Genomic DNA, 18,449 nt, shown 5'->3' on the forward strand with positions numbered 1-18,449 from the left:
AAACAGCTATAGGATTATAGCTGTAGCAGTTAGTAGTAATTAATCATATGACTAATTAACCAAGAAATATGCATGAGAAAAACATATTTTTGTATTTATTTTTGTTCTCTGATACTGTATTTTAACTTTTTAACTCTATTAGAATTTTAAATTTTATAGTCTACATTATTGTGTATTCTTTTTTTTTTAATATTTTATTTATTTGACAGAGAGAAACACAGCGAGAGAGGGAACACAAGCGGGGGAGTGGGAGAGGGAGAAGCAGGCTTCCTGCCGAGCAGGGAGCCCAATGCGGGGCTCGATCCCAGGACCCTGGGATCATGACCTGAGCCAAAGGCAGATGCTTAACGACTGAGCCACCCAGGCGCTCCCATTGTTGTGTATTCTTAAATTACATAAATGTACATAGAGATAAGTCTTCTTAAAAAGAAAGCATCAATAAGCCCTGTGAAGTAGATATCATTCATAGAACTTCAGCCTTTAAGATATCTTTCTTCTATTTAGTGCAATGGCACTATTGAATACAGTTGAATATAAAATTCACTTGGACGTGCAAGTCCGCTTTTATGAAGCCCGCATTACAATGATATCTGGTATCATTCCATTGTGATGATATTAAACTAAATATCCTCTAGAAAAAGCATTTGAGAATGGAACAGTTAGGATTTTACTTACTAGTACAGTAGACTTTTAGACTTGCAAGAATTTCTTTCCTGCTTTGAAAAGTAATCATCCACTTTGTATCGGCAGGCTTGTTTTGAGAGACCATTTGTTTATCCTTTGGGTCCTTTGCATCTCTATGTTCATCATGCTCACCATATCTAAAAATCTACATCATTTTCAAACACTGAAGCCCACTGAATGTCATCCTGAGTTACACCTCTTTCTCAGGGAAAATGGTTTTAGGTATAGATAATTTGAACTTCTGGAAGTGAAGTTAAATTCCAAATAAGTTACCATTTTAGTGAAGAAATTGAGCAACAAGTATTTAACTTGGCTGCCCTTTTCTGGTGATATTTTGTATGATTGTTTGTTTTTAGTTCTGAAGTAGTCTTATTTCTAAAAAGTCTTTTTTTTTTTCTCACTGTGTGAATTTTTGTTGCAGCCTAAATGTAACATCAAACATCTCATCCTTTTCTAAGCCCTTTATGACTTCCTCAAAGGTCATCATGCAGCTTTGGAGAAAAAATATATACATTACTGTTTTACTATAATCCTTTCTCCATTTTTATCCATTTTTCTTCTTATCCCAAACTTTGAAAACAATGTCAGGCTAACATTTTAGCAATTTTTGTATGGCAGGCAACAATGATAGCCATCTTGTAGGCACATCCCTGAAGGGATTATTTCCTTTAATTTCTATAAAGTTGAAAATTTCATTAAGTGCTCCTGTGCATCTTCAGGAAACTGAGAAGTAATTATAAATGTCCATTATGAAAGCATCCATTTTGCAGGTCACCAAATCATACCCCTGCTTATCAGTGGGCATAGATGTGTAGGACAATTAGCAGATCTTTTCATTTTCTTTGATAAGAAGTCTATAGACTAAAAGGAATCTGCTAAAATTTACATATGCACTCTTTGTTAGACATGCAAATTAGGAATCAAAGTCTAGTTTATATTTGGACAAAGTATCAAGAATCTTTTGTTTTATGTTTTCTGCAACATCATTAAAATTTTCATACAAATCAAGAAAATAATTTGAAAATACACTTTTCATATCAAAGTACTTCAGGGTTAGGGGGAATTTATATTGTTATGATTCAGTGTATCACTCACCACACTCAGTAGAAAACACACTCATTGGTAAGATCTCACAGAAAGAGCTCTGCTCTGTGAGGGGCCAACTCATCTGTTATCAAAATTTCCCCTTTTGTTTGTCACGGGACAATTTAGTTGTAACCTCTGAATCAGGGAATGTAACCTTACTAAGTTTCATACAACAATCAAGGGAATAACAGTATAATGTGTGTTCATTCATGTGGTATCCCCAAGCTAATTCAACTGCTATTATTTTTTCCTGAGCACTAATGTCTTAGATTTTTTTAAAAAGCCAAACAAAACAAACAAACAAAAATTAACAAAAACAAAAACTTTTGATTATTTTAGAAGTACTTGACTGGCTTATCCCAAAATTATAAAATTTCACAAATTCACATCTCTACTGTGCCAAAATTCCCAATTCCTATATATTGTGTATATCTTGTATATATTCCTTTCTGTATATTATGCGGTATGCTTTGTTTGGATCATTTTCCTCCCTAATCCAGTTGTATATGTCCTTCCATCAGTCATGAAAGAACACAGTTGTTTAATATTCTTTTTTGGTGTCTGGGTCGTGCTGGTGTTTGTATTGTCATAGTTTCTACTTTCCTTTTCCTTACCTGACCTCTTAGAAAACATGGTCACAACATTTACAATATTAAAAATTAAATTAGCATTATCTCAGTCCAAAACACAACAGTCATTCTACAGGCAAAGCTACAGAAGGACTGTTAACACTCCTGATTGCAATGTACTTAAGTTGCACACGTAAGTCATTTACTCAGACCATTGCCACAAAGTGAACGCAAATCCCAGCTGCCAATATCAGTGGTCAGAAGGAAAAAAAAAATAGCAACAGCAGCTATGAAAGACATCTATTTCATATACATTTGATACTAATGAATATATTACTTTCAGCCCCCTTTTTTAATGCTGCCATATGGGTTTTGTTCTTTTTCCCTGACTTTTTACACCCATTACTGAATACTGTGATCTTTTGCATCCCAGGGAATGGTTCCTTGGGATGTGAGACATTCATTGCCAAAACTGGAGCAGTCCTAGGCAACCAGGATGATTGGTCATCCTACCTCTTGGTCAGGGTGGTAATGGAGCCCAGCTGGAATGTTTATTACTAAACTTCCATGCCACCATAATAGTCCTGAGCTGAGCTCCTAGTCTGATAGTTCTGACTGTGGTCTGATTCCCTAATGTCAAGCATCCAGACAGAGCACCAGCTAGGAAGGAATGGGGTTATCAGGAGGGAACAGCTATAGGGTGTGGGGTTTAGAAGAAGAATTTGATAGGTACAAAAAAATATTGTCTAGGAGTCAGACTGAGAAAGACATACCATACAGTTTCACTTATATGTGGAATCCAAAAAACAAAGCAAGTGAGTGAACAAACAAACAAAAAGCAGGAACATACTCATAAACACAGAGAAGAAACTGATGGTTGCCAGAGGCATGAGGGTTGGCAGGGGGATGGGCAAAATGGTTGAAGAGGAGTGGGAGATACAACTTCTAGTTATGGAATCAATAAGTTATGGGGATGAAAGATACAGCATAGGGAATACAGTCAATGGTATTATAATAGAGTTGAATTGTGACAGATGGTAGCTGCATTTATGGTGAGCATAGCATAATGTATAGACTTGTTGAATTACTATGTTGTACACTTGTGACTAATATAACATTGTGTGTCAACTATACTTCAGTTAAAAAAAAAAAAAAGGTGGTCTAGAAGATGATAAAGGCACTCATGATATATCATTACTTTTGAAATTATTAAGCCTCAAAAGATCTAAAATTATTAAGCAGCAGAAAGTAAAGACCCAACTTCTTAACAAGGCACCAGTGGTGCTCTGTTGAGTTAGCTTCTGTGTTACTCCAGGCTTTACTTCAGCCTTGACATTTTTGCAGCCCAAGGTGTAACTCCTTGCTCTTTCATTTCCCCCAGAACATTGTCCTCTCTCACTCTCCTATCATGGGACTTGAGATCCTCTCCCTCCAAAATGCCTTTTTTCCAGCTGTCTGCTTGGTTAATGCCCACTCATCCTTTAATTTGTAGATAGTGTATTACTTCCTTCAGGAGGTTCTTCCTCACCACTAGCCTGGGATGAATGCTTCTCTTACCTAGAATCTATGCTTACTCTCATCATAGAGCTTATAACATCCTGGGATAATTGTGTGTCTCTGTTGCTGGATTCTGAGGGCATAGGTTTTTACCTTTGTATCAACAGTTCCTAGGATTACTTGTGGTATGTTGTAAGTTCTTTTTTTTTTTTTTAAGATTTTATTTATTTATTTGAGAGAGAGAATGAGATAGAGAGAGCATGAGAGGGGGGAGGGTCAGAGGGAGAAGCAGACACCCCGCCGAGCAGGGAGCCCAATGCAGGACTCGATCCCAGGACTCCAGGACCACGACCTGAGCCGAAGGCAGTCGCTCAACCAACTGAGCCACCCAGGCGCCCTGTTGTAAGTTCTTAATAAATGTTTGAGGATGGTCCTGAATGAATAAATGATCAATTAACTAAATAAAGGCATGAATTAATGTCAAATATTGTTATCAACTACCATAATGAGGTGAAATATTGTTATTTCCTGAACATATATGAGCTCATTAGTAACCTACCCATAACTCATTCCAAAGAACCTTTCAATCATATGACAAAGTGTTGTTGTTGTTGTTTTTAATAATTAAGGCCCTATATATATAACTTCTCTTAAAATTAGGTTTGACCAGGGCGCCTGGGTGGCTCAGTTGGTTGAGTGACTGCCTTCAGCTCAGGTCATGATCCCGGGGTCCTGGGATCGAGTCCCGCATCGGGCTCCCTGCTCTGCGGGGAGCCTGCTTCTCCCTCTCCCACTCCCCCTGCTTGTGTTCCCTCTCTCGCTGTGTCTCTCTCTGTCAAATAAATAAATAAAATCTTAAAAAAAAAAAAAAAAAAAAAAAAAAATTAGGTTTGACCATATGAAGCTACTGTTTTGGTCAATTCACAATGGTTGAATATGAACACTTCAATATCATTTAATAGATACTATTCAGAAAAATTAACAAACATTAGACATCACCATACTTAAGGAAATAACCACCCATTAAAATGTCTCAGAACTTTCAAGGTGGATTACTGCAAACTCAATGTTTACCCTAAAAAAAAAAAAAAAAAAAAAAAACACTAATACCAAAATACTGGACTGTGTAAGTATGGAGATAAGGCCTCTTCTTTTTATACTACAATTGCTCAGGAAAGCTATAACATTCATCACAAGATTGTCTAAAAGCATAAGAATAACAAAAAGATTGGGGATAATATAGTACATGGCATGAACTTACGTGACTGGGTTGACATGGTAGAGCTGGAGGCCACCAGACATGGTTTGTTTCCATGCAATGGATGCCATATATCACCCACAACAAAAGCACATTCTAGACATTCTTTATTTGTAAAATCTAGGCAACAGAGGGAGAACACAAGTTTATTCTCCTGTTTAACTATTTAATAATATTTCATTGGATGATTAACAAAGGAAACGATTATTCCTTTTAGGAGAATGTATTTTTTTTTTTTTTATTACAGAAATCTATTTGTTTTCTACAACCATGTAAAAAAATTACTGTGAACTGTGTGGCTTAAAACAACTCCCATTTATTATCTCATAGTTCTGTAGAACAGAATTTGAGCAGGCTCAACTGAGCCCTCTGCTCATAATACCACAAGATTGAAATCAAGGCTATGCTGTGTTCCCATCTGAAACTCAAGGTCCTTTTCCAAACTCATTCATATTGTTGCAAATCTATAATTCCTTGTGGGTGTAGGACTGAGGTCTCTTTTTCCTGTTGGCTGTCAGCCAAGGTCACTCTCTGGTAGTTCTTAGAGTAGAGGCCACCCACTTTCTTTCTCGTGTGTCCTACTCCATTTTTAGATAAGCAAAGTCACATTTTTGCCTTCAAAAGCAAATTTTTCACACTTTAAATTTCTCTGACTTTCTTTCCTACCACTAGCCATAGAAAGAAAACTTTCTGTTTTTAAAAGGTTTATGTAATTAGATTTTATGTACCTAAATGATCTCCTTGTGATTAAATTAAAGCCTAATGATTATTAATCTTAATTTCATCTGCAAAATCCCTTTTGCCATGTTATAGTAACATAATCAGGATGTACTATCTCATGATATTACATGAGGGTGGGAAATTTTGGGGGAGCCATTTTGTGATTATGGGTGGTGGTGTAGGATCCTGAACCCTAAGGCAGTCAGACCAGAACAGAGGTGGCCTGTTTGAGTGGATACTGTGTTTTAATGATAAACATAAGATCGGAGAAAAATGACAATTTCAGTGGCCACAATGGTACAGAATAGGATATCGGTGGATGGGATGCATTAAAAATAGAAAATGGGTACCAGATATGGGTCAAGCCTTCATTGGTGAAGTGACCAGTTTCCTGTAAATGAGGATTGTCTGTTTATTATCTATTTATCTTTCTTGACTTTAAGCTTCTTGAGGGTTAGGACTACTTTTTCATTTATCCTATAGCTCCCCTACTAAGCATAGGCCTGGCACTAATGGGTAGATGGATACACAAAAGTATTAATGCATGATTTGATGAATGCTAGGTCAAATAAATTCATTAAAATATTATATATAGGCAGAGGAAAGCGCCAGGATGAGCTAAAAAAGGTGTTTCTTAACCCAAACCTTCTGAAATGCAACTTTCCTTAAAAGCACCACTGTTCAAGGCTACCTGACAACTTCAACCCTAAGAACATTAAAGTCTTTTTCATCTCTAGTTTCCCAAATGTGGGGAGAGGGATATTGCTCATACCCAGGAACCACTGATGTCTAGATAGGAGTGAATGCAACATCTTCAGAGTAAATGTTTTTCTTCCTTCAGGGACTCAAACACCTCTCGTACCTGGATGTGACCATGCTATAAGTTTTTAAAACTTTCATAATGAGAATCACTTTTGGGATACCTCTGTATTAGTTTTATATTGCTGCAATAATAAATCACCACACACTTTGTGGAACATAAACTTATTATCTTACAGTATCTGTGGATCAGGACTCTGGGCAGGCTCAGCTCATTCCTTTTCTCTGGGTCCCAAAAGGCCAAAATCAAGGTGTTGGCTAGGCTGGACTCTTATCTGGAGCCTCTGAAGGAGTGTCTGTTTCCATAATCATGCAGGTTATTGGAAGAATCTTGTTTCTTGTGGATGAAGGACTGAGGTCTGCATTTCCTTGCCATCAGCCAGGGGCCAGTCAGTTTCTAAAGACCTTTCTCTGGTTTTTGTATGTGGGCCTCTACATCTCAGAGCTAAAAGTTGTGTGTCTAATTGTTCTCACATTTGAAAAAACTCTGGTATCCCCTTCTGCCCCATCTCTCTTGCTCCCAGCCTGAGAAGAGTTCTCAGTTTGGTTTGTTAAGTGAGGTGCTGGAGTTAAAATAGGGTGGACCATGGGCACACACAGCAATGGCAGATAAGCCAGAAAGTGTTGTGTTGGGTGCCAATTATCATATGTATGTGTCAAGAATATTTTTTGTTTTGTCAGAAAGTTGGCTATGTTGTAGTGCAGCTGGTTAAGAGAGGAGCCTAACAGATTGTAAGGGAACTATTAACCAAATATTTTATGCAGTGTCAAAGGCACAGAACAGTGATAAGCACATAGAAGGCAAAGTTTCTGCTCAGAGAAAAAAGGCAAATACATTTGAACTTACGACATCGCTCTCTTTGGCACAGTGTGCTCTTATATATTCTTGTTGCAGAAAGCAGTGATTAAAGGGGTAACTTAAATGTGTGGGGATTCACTTATATGATAGGTAGACTCATCTTTTCTAGCTTAAAAGAAGTCTAAATCCTCTTTTTTAAAAAAATATTTTATTTACTTATTTAGAAAGAGCAGGTGAAGGGGCAGAGGGAGAGGAAGAGAGAATCTCAAGCAGACTCCACGCTCAGAGTAAGGAGACCCTGAGATGAGGACTTGAGCTGCAATCAAGAGTCAGGCACTTAATGAACTAAGCCACCCAGGCGCTCCTAAATCCTCTTTTTAAAATCAGTTTGTTCCAGACTTTAAAATTTTTTACCAAACTCTTTTGACTGTCTTCCATGCAGCGCTTCTTTGTATTTTAGGAGTGTGACTAATATACATATAGTTTAGTATATTAATGACTCTTAATAATGAGCAATATTTGTTACTACCTTCAGTTTAAAGTTTCTTTAGCTGGGGCACCTTGGGTGGTTCAGTTGGTTAAGCATCTGCCTTTGATGCAGGGCTCGATCCGAGGAATGATCCCAGGGCCCTGGGATTGAGCCCCAAGTTGGGCTCCCACTCAGCCAGAAGTCTGCTTCTCCCTCTTCCCCTGCCCCCGCCCCCCCCGCTTATGCACACGTGTGTTCATGCAACCTCTCTCTCTCTTAAATAAATAAAATCTTTTAAAAAAATAAAGTTTTTTTAGCTAGTCCTTAAACAATTTTTACAATTGATTATCTGACTGTTCTCAGAAAACTATCTACTACGAATGGTGACTTGGCAACATCACTTAATTTCTATGATCTGAGCATCCTCATCTGTGTTAAGACAGTTTTAACCATCTTTCATGTCTTTTATTATATTGAATATTGTAAGTATTATAATTATTGAAAGAAATAATTCTTGGCAAAATAAAGCATTTAATGACATTTTATTGGCACAGAAAAGTTTAGTAGTATGGGCAGAAAATGCAAAATAAAATGTGTTATGTGAAATAGATGCTTGTAAATTCATATGCGTATAAATATGTAAGACTTTATTGTGACAGACAAGTCTGTTATAATATACTGTCTTTCAATTCTTCTGGAAAACTTTTCAATTATGTTAGCACTCATACATTCTGGGCATAGACTTTAAAAAGAACAGATTTTTTTTTTTTTAATCTAAAAAAAATTCCCAAAGGCTCTGATGTTGCAGATATGCTTGAATTAAATGTTCACTGAATCTCTACTATATACACCAGTCTCCTGGGTACTGCAGATACAAAATGGAATGAGGCAGGAACCCCAGCCTCAAGGAAAGTCACAGGCTTAGAGCAGAGGTTCTTTGCAAACACACACTAGGAGTTTTTCACAAGTAATTTGTAACTTCAGGTAGTTGCATGTAATTCCAGAGTTTCTGAAAGATTTACATATTCATACTATAAAGAGTATCCAAGGTTTTCTGTAGACCTCTCCACATTCTCACTCAGTGTTCTAATATGTTTCTACATGAAGTCAAGGGTAAATATTCAGCTGGTGGGCAAGAAGTTGTACGTGGGTTCCCAGGGCTAGAATGAGGAAGTATCTTGAGCCTATGAACATAATCTATTCTTCATATCAAAATTAGGAACCAGATCCTAGTAGATTTGTTTTTGAAAAAGCTGAGGATGGCAAAAACAGAGTTCCTTTCCATAATGTATTTTATTGGAAGTATCTTCATAATCATTATTGCTTCAATAATTGTATGTCCCAAATATATCAGAAAGTCAGCAGCCACTCTGTGTTGCCTTGAGCCCTGTACATGGCACTGAAATACCATGATGAACAAGGCAAGCATGTTTGTGGCCCACATGGACCTTATTGTGCTTTTTATCTTTCCCCTTGGCTTCCCAGAAAATCGTATAGAAGGCAAATGCTAAGTGGCAGGCACAGATTCATGTGAGGTAAAAATGTAAGTCTATTTTTCTATTGTATATTGCAGTGTTCGGATTCCAGGCTGTCTAAGCCTGATGCAGAAACTAAATCTGGTCACTTTCAGGTAAAGTCAGCGTAATGCAGTGATTTCCTAGTCTATCAGCTGTATCATTCATTCACATTCTGTTCAGACTCCCTCTCAAGAAGCTCTGAAGGGCTTGCTCTGCTGCAGGCACAGTGCATGGAGGAGGATCCCTCTGTTCTCAAACTTCATCTGCCTTGATTTCACTCCCAACAAAATCCACTGTATACTCAGTGTAAGGAGCTGAGTAACTGCTGGGAAGCCTTCAGGTGCCCTGGCATTGACCCCTTGTGGTGATGTCATGGTGCCCTCACCTGAACCCCACGGGTGACTACTCACATCATGTCTTGTTGATATATGTTCCCTTTCCCTTGTTTTGCCATGAATCTCAATCTCATTGTCTCCTCTATCACTCAGTCACTCACTTGCTACAGAAAATTCCAGGCTATATGCAGTGACTCATAGCACCCTAACATTCCTCATTGGTATTTACCTGTCACATGAACACAGGGTAAAGGAGGCCCAAGTTGGCTCTACTCTCTAATCTCCCAAACTTCAAAGAGAGGGCGTCTCCTACTTCTGTACCCCTTCTTCTTCATCTGATCTCAGCCTATGGTGGGTGAGGCTGGAAGACAAACCCCCTATGCAGCTCTCTTGTGCTTCCTTCGGCTCTTTCCTTACCCCAAACCTGGAAGGGTTCTCTAGTCTAGAGCTGGGGGTCACAATTGGAAACATGGCTTTATTGGCTTCTCTTCTTCTTCAAACATTTTCTTTCTTATATATGATTAAAGGCTTTTAGTTTTTGAAGGTCTCTGATCCTTTTTTTTAATCATTACTAATGTTTTAGGTTGATAGCAACTTCACTGACACCAAAATATTATGGACTGTTCCAGAGAGGAAGACATCCTTAATTGTCTCACATTATTATCCTATTATTAGAGCATACAGGGCTGTGTAGGGATAAGGGACTAAATGCCACATTTCTGCATTTCCAGAACACCATGTCCACATTTCTGTTAGTCACTTACTGTGGCTTATTGAAAACCTACTTATGTAGTTTCCGCCCCTAAGCCCTAATTTCTTCAAGGACAAGAGGGCATGTTTCACTTATTTTTCTGTCCCAGGACCTAGAACAGTGCTTTGTATGCAGTAGGTACTGTAAATGCTAGCATTTATCAAGCTCTTATTGTGTGCCATGCATTGGGTTGAGGGTTTTTCAAGCATGGTGTCTTTTGATCCTCACAGCGCCATGAGGCAGATTATGACCTGTGTTTTACATCTGAGAAACTGAAGATCAGAGAGCTTTCCTTAAGGCAAATAAATTATAAGGAGAAAAGGCAGAGATCAAACCCAAACCTAACTTCTATATCACATAGCCTCTAAGTTAATATTTGTGTATGTAGAACCCACATTCTAAATCTGAAAGTTCTAAACATCTGTCCCATCAGACTATATGTTGGACATATTTGTAACTATAACAGGCACACTGTTTTATTAGAAATGCTTGTATCTTCCATACTTAGCAAAATGGTTTGACTGTAGACCATTTTTATTTATTAATTCAATTGAATTGGTTTACTTTATTAGGATATTAGAAATGGTATTTTTGATTCTGAATCATTTCATGACTTTTATTTTTCTACCTAATTTAAATTAATTTTTAAATTTCAAATATGACTTATGGAATGTATGTTGTATTCTAGGCTTTATGGGTATGAAAGAATAAGACCAGCGCAATAGAATTCATAGTCTAATAGCGTAAGTAAACAGAGTACAGTAACCATTTAATGCAGTTTGGAGCCTGTATGCAGGGTCTGGAGTTATCTCAAAGGAAAATTAATTTTATCTGTGGTGGGGAAGAAGGATTTGGTGACTGAAAAATGCTTCCTGAAAGAGTGTTTTAGAAGAGCGATTTAGGCAGAAATATCCATGAGATTCTTGGCAGCCAAACCTCTTGATGGCAGTCAATTCCTCTAGCAAAGTCTTAAGGACTTGGGGAGATGCCTATTGCTTGGGATTCAGTATTGTGTGTGTGCAGGAGCTGATTATTCTATCAAGCCTGAATCAAGACTGCTGATGTTGACTTTATTCAAGCACAATTATTAATAGTAAACAGAATGTTTATATAACATTTATTTATTCTATATTTTGTTCAAGCCATCATTTAAGGCACCTTTCCTAAAAATATACAGCAATTTAAAATACACATAAAGAAAAAACAAGAGAGAGGAAAAGGGAGACTAAGGATTAAGATGGAAATATGAGCCCATGTATGATATTGTTACATAAAATATTCAGCTATTTAAGTCCTGCATAGTTTCTACAAATGCACCATAAGTTTATAAGGTTTTTTTTTTTTTAAAGATTTTATTTATTTATTTGAGAGAGAGAGAATGAGAGACAGAGAGCATGAGAGGGAGGAGGGTCAGAGGAAGAAGCAGACTCCCTGCCGAGCAGGGAGCCCGATGCGGGACTTGATCCCGGGACTCCAGGATCATGACCTGAGCTGAAGGCAGTCGCTTAACCAACTGAGCCACCCAGGCGCCCCACAAGTTTATAAGTTTTTTAAAGCAGATGCAAAGAGGGGACCACAAAACTCCAGGGCCCACAAAATAAAAATAGAATGGATACTCCGGGGCAACATCACTATTTATTCCTATTATGGTGACCAAAGAAAATTCAGACCAATGTATAATGTGATGAGCATTGTGTTCACCAATATTCTGATGGTGGATATTCTGATTAGTTGAATGAGGTTGTTTTTGTTGTTGTTCATACTCTTTGTCACTAAGTATTGAAGAAATCAAGCTGAGTCGAAGTTTAGTAAGTACACGCCTGCTAGGAGGTAAGATGGGATGATGCCTATTGTAAATATCCTCTGCTCTGTGGAATAATCCAAGAATAGAGTTAAGTGTCCAGTAATGGTTTTTAGGCCACCTACTGTATATACCATTTCCTTTAACCAAGCTTTTGGTAAATATAGATAGGCAGTATATATGAGGTTATTTTCCTGAATAACCACCTTTATACATCTATTTTGTTTTTGGATGAATTCAGATGCTTTCATAATCATCTGAACTGCTGGCAGGATTCATATCCTCTCATGAAAAAGGAAAACCTGGGAAAGTCATAGCCTAATTATATAGACTTCTTCCTTTTAATTTCAGATTATAAAGCAGAATCCATGGGTATGACAGACAATCAACATTTTTCTCAACATTTAGTGTTGAATAAACTCGAGTGTTTAGGCAGATAGACAGTTGAGAATCCAGAGAATTAAAATCTTCAGCATAGTCAAAAGAGTTCAAGTATCTGTTCATTCACTCATTCAATTAGTCATTGAACAAACAATGTGGTTTTAGCATCTACTCTTTAAATCAGGTGTAACTAAGCACCCCCTACTCAGGCCATTTTATGTATCCATAGAATGATTAACCTAAAAATAGAATGTCCTAATGTGCCCTACAAAACAAATAGGTTGTGAAATACACAGCAAGGCAATTGAATCCATTAATTTCTGGATAGGATTATGAAATACAAAAGTCCTTTAAATGTTGGGAGATATCTACCTAAATTGGTCCTTTTACTGTAGATTTCTGATCTGTAGCCATCTTTCTAGGAGCCACTGGACAGCAAGCCAGTTGTCTATTTAGATCCCATGTACAGTAATCCTCCTAGTAATCCTCCCTTATTCCCAATTTCCCTTTCCATGATATCAGTTACCTATGGTCAGTCATGGTCTGGAAGCAGATAATCTTTCTTCTGACGTATCATCAAAAATTCTTTAGTAGCCTAATGCTAATCACAATGCCTATATCATTCACCTCACTGTATCTCATCACGAAGGCATTTCATCATTTTACCTCATAACAAGGAGAAAAAGGGTGAGAACAGTACAATGAGGTATTTTGAGAGAGAGATATCACATGTATATAAGTGTTATTACAGTATATTGTTATAATTGTTCTACTTTTTTATTATTAATCTCTTAATTGTTTATCTCTTACCGTGCCAAATTTATAAATTAAATTTTATCATAGGTATGTGTATATATGTATGGGGAAAAAAAACCATAGTATATATAGTGTTTGGTACTATCTGCAGTTTCAGGCATTCACCTAGGGTCTTGGAACATATACCCCATGGATAAGGTGGGTGGGAGCAGGAGGGCGGAGAAGGTTGGGGGTTAGTCTAGCTGATGAAGGTGGAAAGACAACCACAATGCCTTCTGATAGGCCAGATGCCCCCTGCTGGCATTATCTGGCAATACACTAGCTGAAACTGGTAGTTCTACCATGCCCCTGGGAGGAACTATGCAAATAAGACCTTCCCACAAACCACCAGGTACTGTTAGCTGGTGTTCTCAGTGTTGGTATAAAACTCCCTTGAATAGCTGACATTCTGTTTGTTGCCTAGGTGTTGCCCAGGCTTAGGCTGGTTTTCCTGTGTTTGCAAAGGGTACTTACACTCAAAAGAAAGAAGCACCTGCCTGGTACTGTATCCTAATACATCTGGCCCAGACATACTTCTCCACAGGTTGGCCAGAGGCAGGAGTACAGGATTTTGAATCACACTGAAACTTCTCTCTGAGGTTTGTATGAGCCTTGAGCTCCACAGAGACACAACCAAAATGTTAATCCTCTAGGTCTGTAGAATGAGAAGTTAGACACCAACTTATTGCAAGAGGCCTTAAATTATTTAGGTAAAGTGTTTAAAAGACCAAAATAAATTTGATTTTCTTCTCTTAAAATTGTTATCTAATCCTTTAAAAATTCCCTGTTCTTTCTGAGAATCTAAGTGGTATTAATGGGTAGGCTTTGACAAATATCAATAACTAAGGGACACTATGTACAACTGACACTTCTTATCCTATTACTTTGCCCTGAGTCAGAAACTTCTATTCAAATGGCAAGGATGGCTTAAATAGAGTAATAAGAAAACTCTCATTACAAAGGGGAACCCTCCTACACTGTTGGTGGGAATGCAAGCTGGTGCAGCCACTCTGGAAAATAGTATGGAGGTTCCTCAAAAAGTTGAAAATAGAGCTACCATATGATCCAGCAATTGCACTCCTGGGTATTTACCCCAAAGATACAAATGTAGGGATCCAAAGGGGTACGTGCACCCCGATGTTTATAGCAGCAATGTCCACAATAGCCAAACTATGGAAAGAGCCAAGATGTCCATTGACAGATGAATGGATAAAGAAGATGTGGTATATATAAACAAAGGAAGGGGGGCGGAGCAAGATGGCGGAGGAGTAGGAGACCTGGATTTCGTCTCCTCTCAGGAATTCAGCTGGATAGGGATCAAACCATTCTGAACACCTACAAACTCAACAGGAGATTGAAGAAAAGAAGAGCAGTAACTCTCTCATCAGAAAAGCGACCACTTTCTGGAAGGTAGGACGTGCGGAGAAGTGAATCCGAGGCGATATTCGGGAGGATAGACGGCGGGGGAGGGGCCTCTGTCGGCTGATTCTGGCAAGTGATAGAACCATGGAGCACAAAATCGGAACTTTTAAAAGTCTGCTCCGCCGAGGGACGTCACTCTGGTGGCTAAGCGGGGGGTGGAACCCTCCGGGACAGTGTGGTCTCAGGACCCTCGGGGTCACAGAAAGACCAGGGGTGCCTGAGTGCAGCAGAGCTCGCAGGTATCGGAGCAGGGAAGCCGGCTGCAGAGGCGGAGCCCAGGAGCGGGCTCTCAGCTCGGGGTTGCCATAAACCGTGATCCGCGGCACAGTCGGGCCCCTGCTCCTCCAGCAGGGACCCAACAAGCAGCAGATCCGGAGAGACTCACCTTCTTCCCCGGGAGGAGCCACACGGGAGTGCACCGCAGGGATCTGCTGGGTTTGGAGACTCCACACAGGGTCGGGTGCCAGAGATAGAAACGCGCGGTCACAGGCCGGGCGAGCATGGAGTGCGGCCGGAGACCGGGGAGATGGGAGTGACTGACGGCTTTTCTCTGGGGGCTCACTGAGGAGTGGGGCCCCGAGTTCTCGGCTCCTCCGGGGCAGAGATTGGGAGGCCGCCATTTTCACTCTCCGCCTCCAAAGCTGTACGGAAAGCTCGCAGGGAACAAAAGCCCCGGAGAGCAAACCCGAGCAGATTACGTAGCCGGGGGGGGGGGGGGGGGGGGGGGGGGGGGGGGCAAGGGCGGGGCAATTCCGCCTCCAGCAGAGACATTTAGAAACCACGGCAACAGGCCCCTCCCCAGAAGATCAGCGAGAACAGCCAGCCAAGACCAAGTTTACCAATCAATGAGAACAGCAGAAATCCAGCGCTAGGGGATTACTGCACAGAGAATTCACGGCTTTTTTACCATGATTCTTTAGTCTTTTAAAGTTAATTTTTTTTAACATTTTGTCTTTTTATTTCTTTTTGAATTTTTCTTTTTTCCCTTTTTCAACCAACATCTTATCAATCCCTTTTTTAAAAAAAAAACATTTTTATTTTTCATTTTTAGAGTCATATTCTATCCCTTCATAGTAGTTACCCATATTTTGGGCGTATATATATAAGTTGTTCTCTCTTTAAAATTTTGAGATAGTTTCTTCTAACAGATTAAAATATACCCTAAATCTCCAGTATATGGTCTTTTCTATTCCCCTGCCTGATCACATCCTCTCCCTTTTTTTTTCTTTTTCTTTTTTCTTTTTTTAAATTCTCTTCTTTCTTTTTTCAAACAACTTCTTATCAATTCCTTTTATAAAATTTTTTATAATTCCCATTTTTACATTCATATTCCATCCCTTAATCATATCAATCCTTATTTTTGTACATATATAAGTTTTTCTTTCTTTAAAATTTTCAGAGACACTTTCCTCTAAAAGACCAAAATACACCCCAAATCTAGTGTGTGGCACTGATCTATATACCATATAGATCATATTTGATCACATTCTGTTTTGTTGTTGTTGTTGTTTTGTTTTGTTTGTTTTTGTTTTTATCTTTTTTTCTTTTTCTTTTTTTTCTTTTTCTTTTTTCTCTCTTTCCCTTTCTTATCCCACTGCTTCAGGTCTTTTCTGATTGTTTAGAGTATATTTTCTGGGGATGTTGTTACTCTGCTAGCATTTTGTTCTCTCATTAATCTATTCTCTGCACAAAATGACAAGACGGAAAAAGTCACCTCAACAAAAAGAACAAGAGGTAGTACGGACTGCCAGGGACCTACTCAATACGGACATTAGTAAGATGTCAGATCTAGAGTTCAGAATCATCACTTTAAAGATAATAGCTGGGCTTGAAAAAAATATGGAAGTTATTAGAGAAACCCTTTCTGGAGAAGTAAAAGAGCTAAAATCCAACCAAGTAGAAATCAAAAAGGCTATTAATGAGGTGCAATCAAAAATGGGGGCGCTAGTGCTAGAATAAACGAGGCAGAAGAGAGAATCAGTAATATAGAAGATGAAATGATGGAAAATAAAGAAGCTGAGAAAAAGAGAGATAAACAACTACTGGATCACGAGGGCAGAATTCGAAGGATAAGCGATACCATAAGACAAAACAACATTAGAATAATTGGGATCCCAGAAGAAGAAGAAAGAGAGAGAGGGGCAGAAGGTATACTGGAGCAAATTATAGCAGAGAACATCCCTAATTTGGGGAAAGAAACAGGCATGAAAATCCAGGAACCACAAGGAACCCCTCTCAAAATCAATAAAAATAGGTCAACTCCCCGACATCTAATAGTAAAACTTACGAGTCTCATAGACAAAGAGAAAATCCTGAAAGCAGCTCGGGAGAAGAGATATGTAACCTACAAGGGTAGAAACATTAGACTGGCAACAGACCTATCCACAGAGACCTGGCAGGCCAGAAAGGACTGGCAGGATATATTCAGAGCACTAAATGAGAAAAATATGCAGCCAAGAATACTCTATCCAGCTAGGCTGTCATTGAAAATTGAAGGAGAGATAAAAAGCTTCCAGGACAAACAAAAACTAAAGGAATTTGCAAACACAAAACCAGCCCTACAGGAAATCTTGAAAGGGGTCCTCTAAGCAAAGAGAGACCCTAAACGTAACAGACCAGAAAGGAACACAGACAAATTACAGTAACAGTCACCTTACAGGCAATACAATGGCACTAAACTCCTATCTTTCAATAGTTACCCTGAATGTAAATGGGCTAAATGCCCCAATCAAAAGACACAGGCTAACAGACTGGATTAAAAAACAAGACCCATCAATATGCTGTCTGCAAGAGACTCATTTTAGACCCAAAGACACCCCCAGATTGAAAGTGAGGGGGTGGAAAACCATTTACCATTCTAATGGACACCAAAAGAAAGCTGGGGTGGCAATCCTTAGATCAGACAAATTAGATTTTAAACCAAAGACTGTAATAAGACATGAGGAAGGACACTATATCATACTTAAAGGATCTACCCAACAAGAAGATCTAACAATTGTAAATATCTATGCCCCTAACATGGGAGCAGCCAATTATATAAGGCAATTAATAACAAAAGCAAAGAAACACATCGACAACAATAAAATAATAGTGGGGGACTTTAACATCCCCCTCACTGAAATGGACAGATCGTCTAAGCAAAAGATCAACAAGGAAATAAAGGCTTTAAATGACACACTGGACCAAATGGACTTCACAGATATATTCAGAACATTCCATCCCAAAGCAACAGAATACACATTCTTCTCTAGTGCCCATGGAACATTCTCCAGAATAGATCACATCCTAGGTCACAAATCAGGTCTCAACCGGTACCAAAAGATTGGGATCATTCCCTGCCTATTTTCAGACCACAATGCTTTGAAACTAGAACTCAATCACAAGAGGAAAGTCGGAAAGAACTCAAATACATGGAGGCTAAAGAGCATCCTACTGTAGAATGAATGGGTCAACCAGGAATTTAAAGAAGAATTACAAAAATACATGGAAACCAATGAAAATGAAAACACAACTGTTCAAAATCTTTGGGATGCAGCAAAGGCAGTC

This window comes from Mirounga angustirostris, unplaced genomic scaffold, assembly GCF_029215605.1.
Source record: "Mirounga angustirostris isolate CCGP_5_RB_7025 unplaced genomic scaffold, mMirAng1.0.hap1 SCAF_13, whole genome shotgun sequence".
Lineage (NCBI taxonomy): Eukaryota > Metazoa > Chordata > Mammalia > Carnivora > Phocidae > Mirounga > Mirounga angustirostris.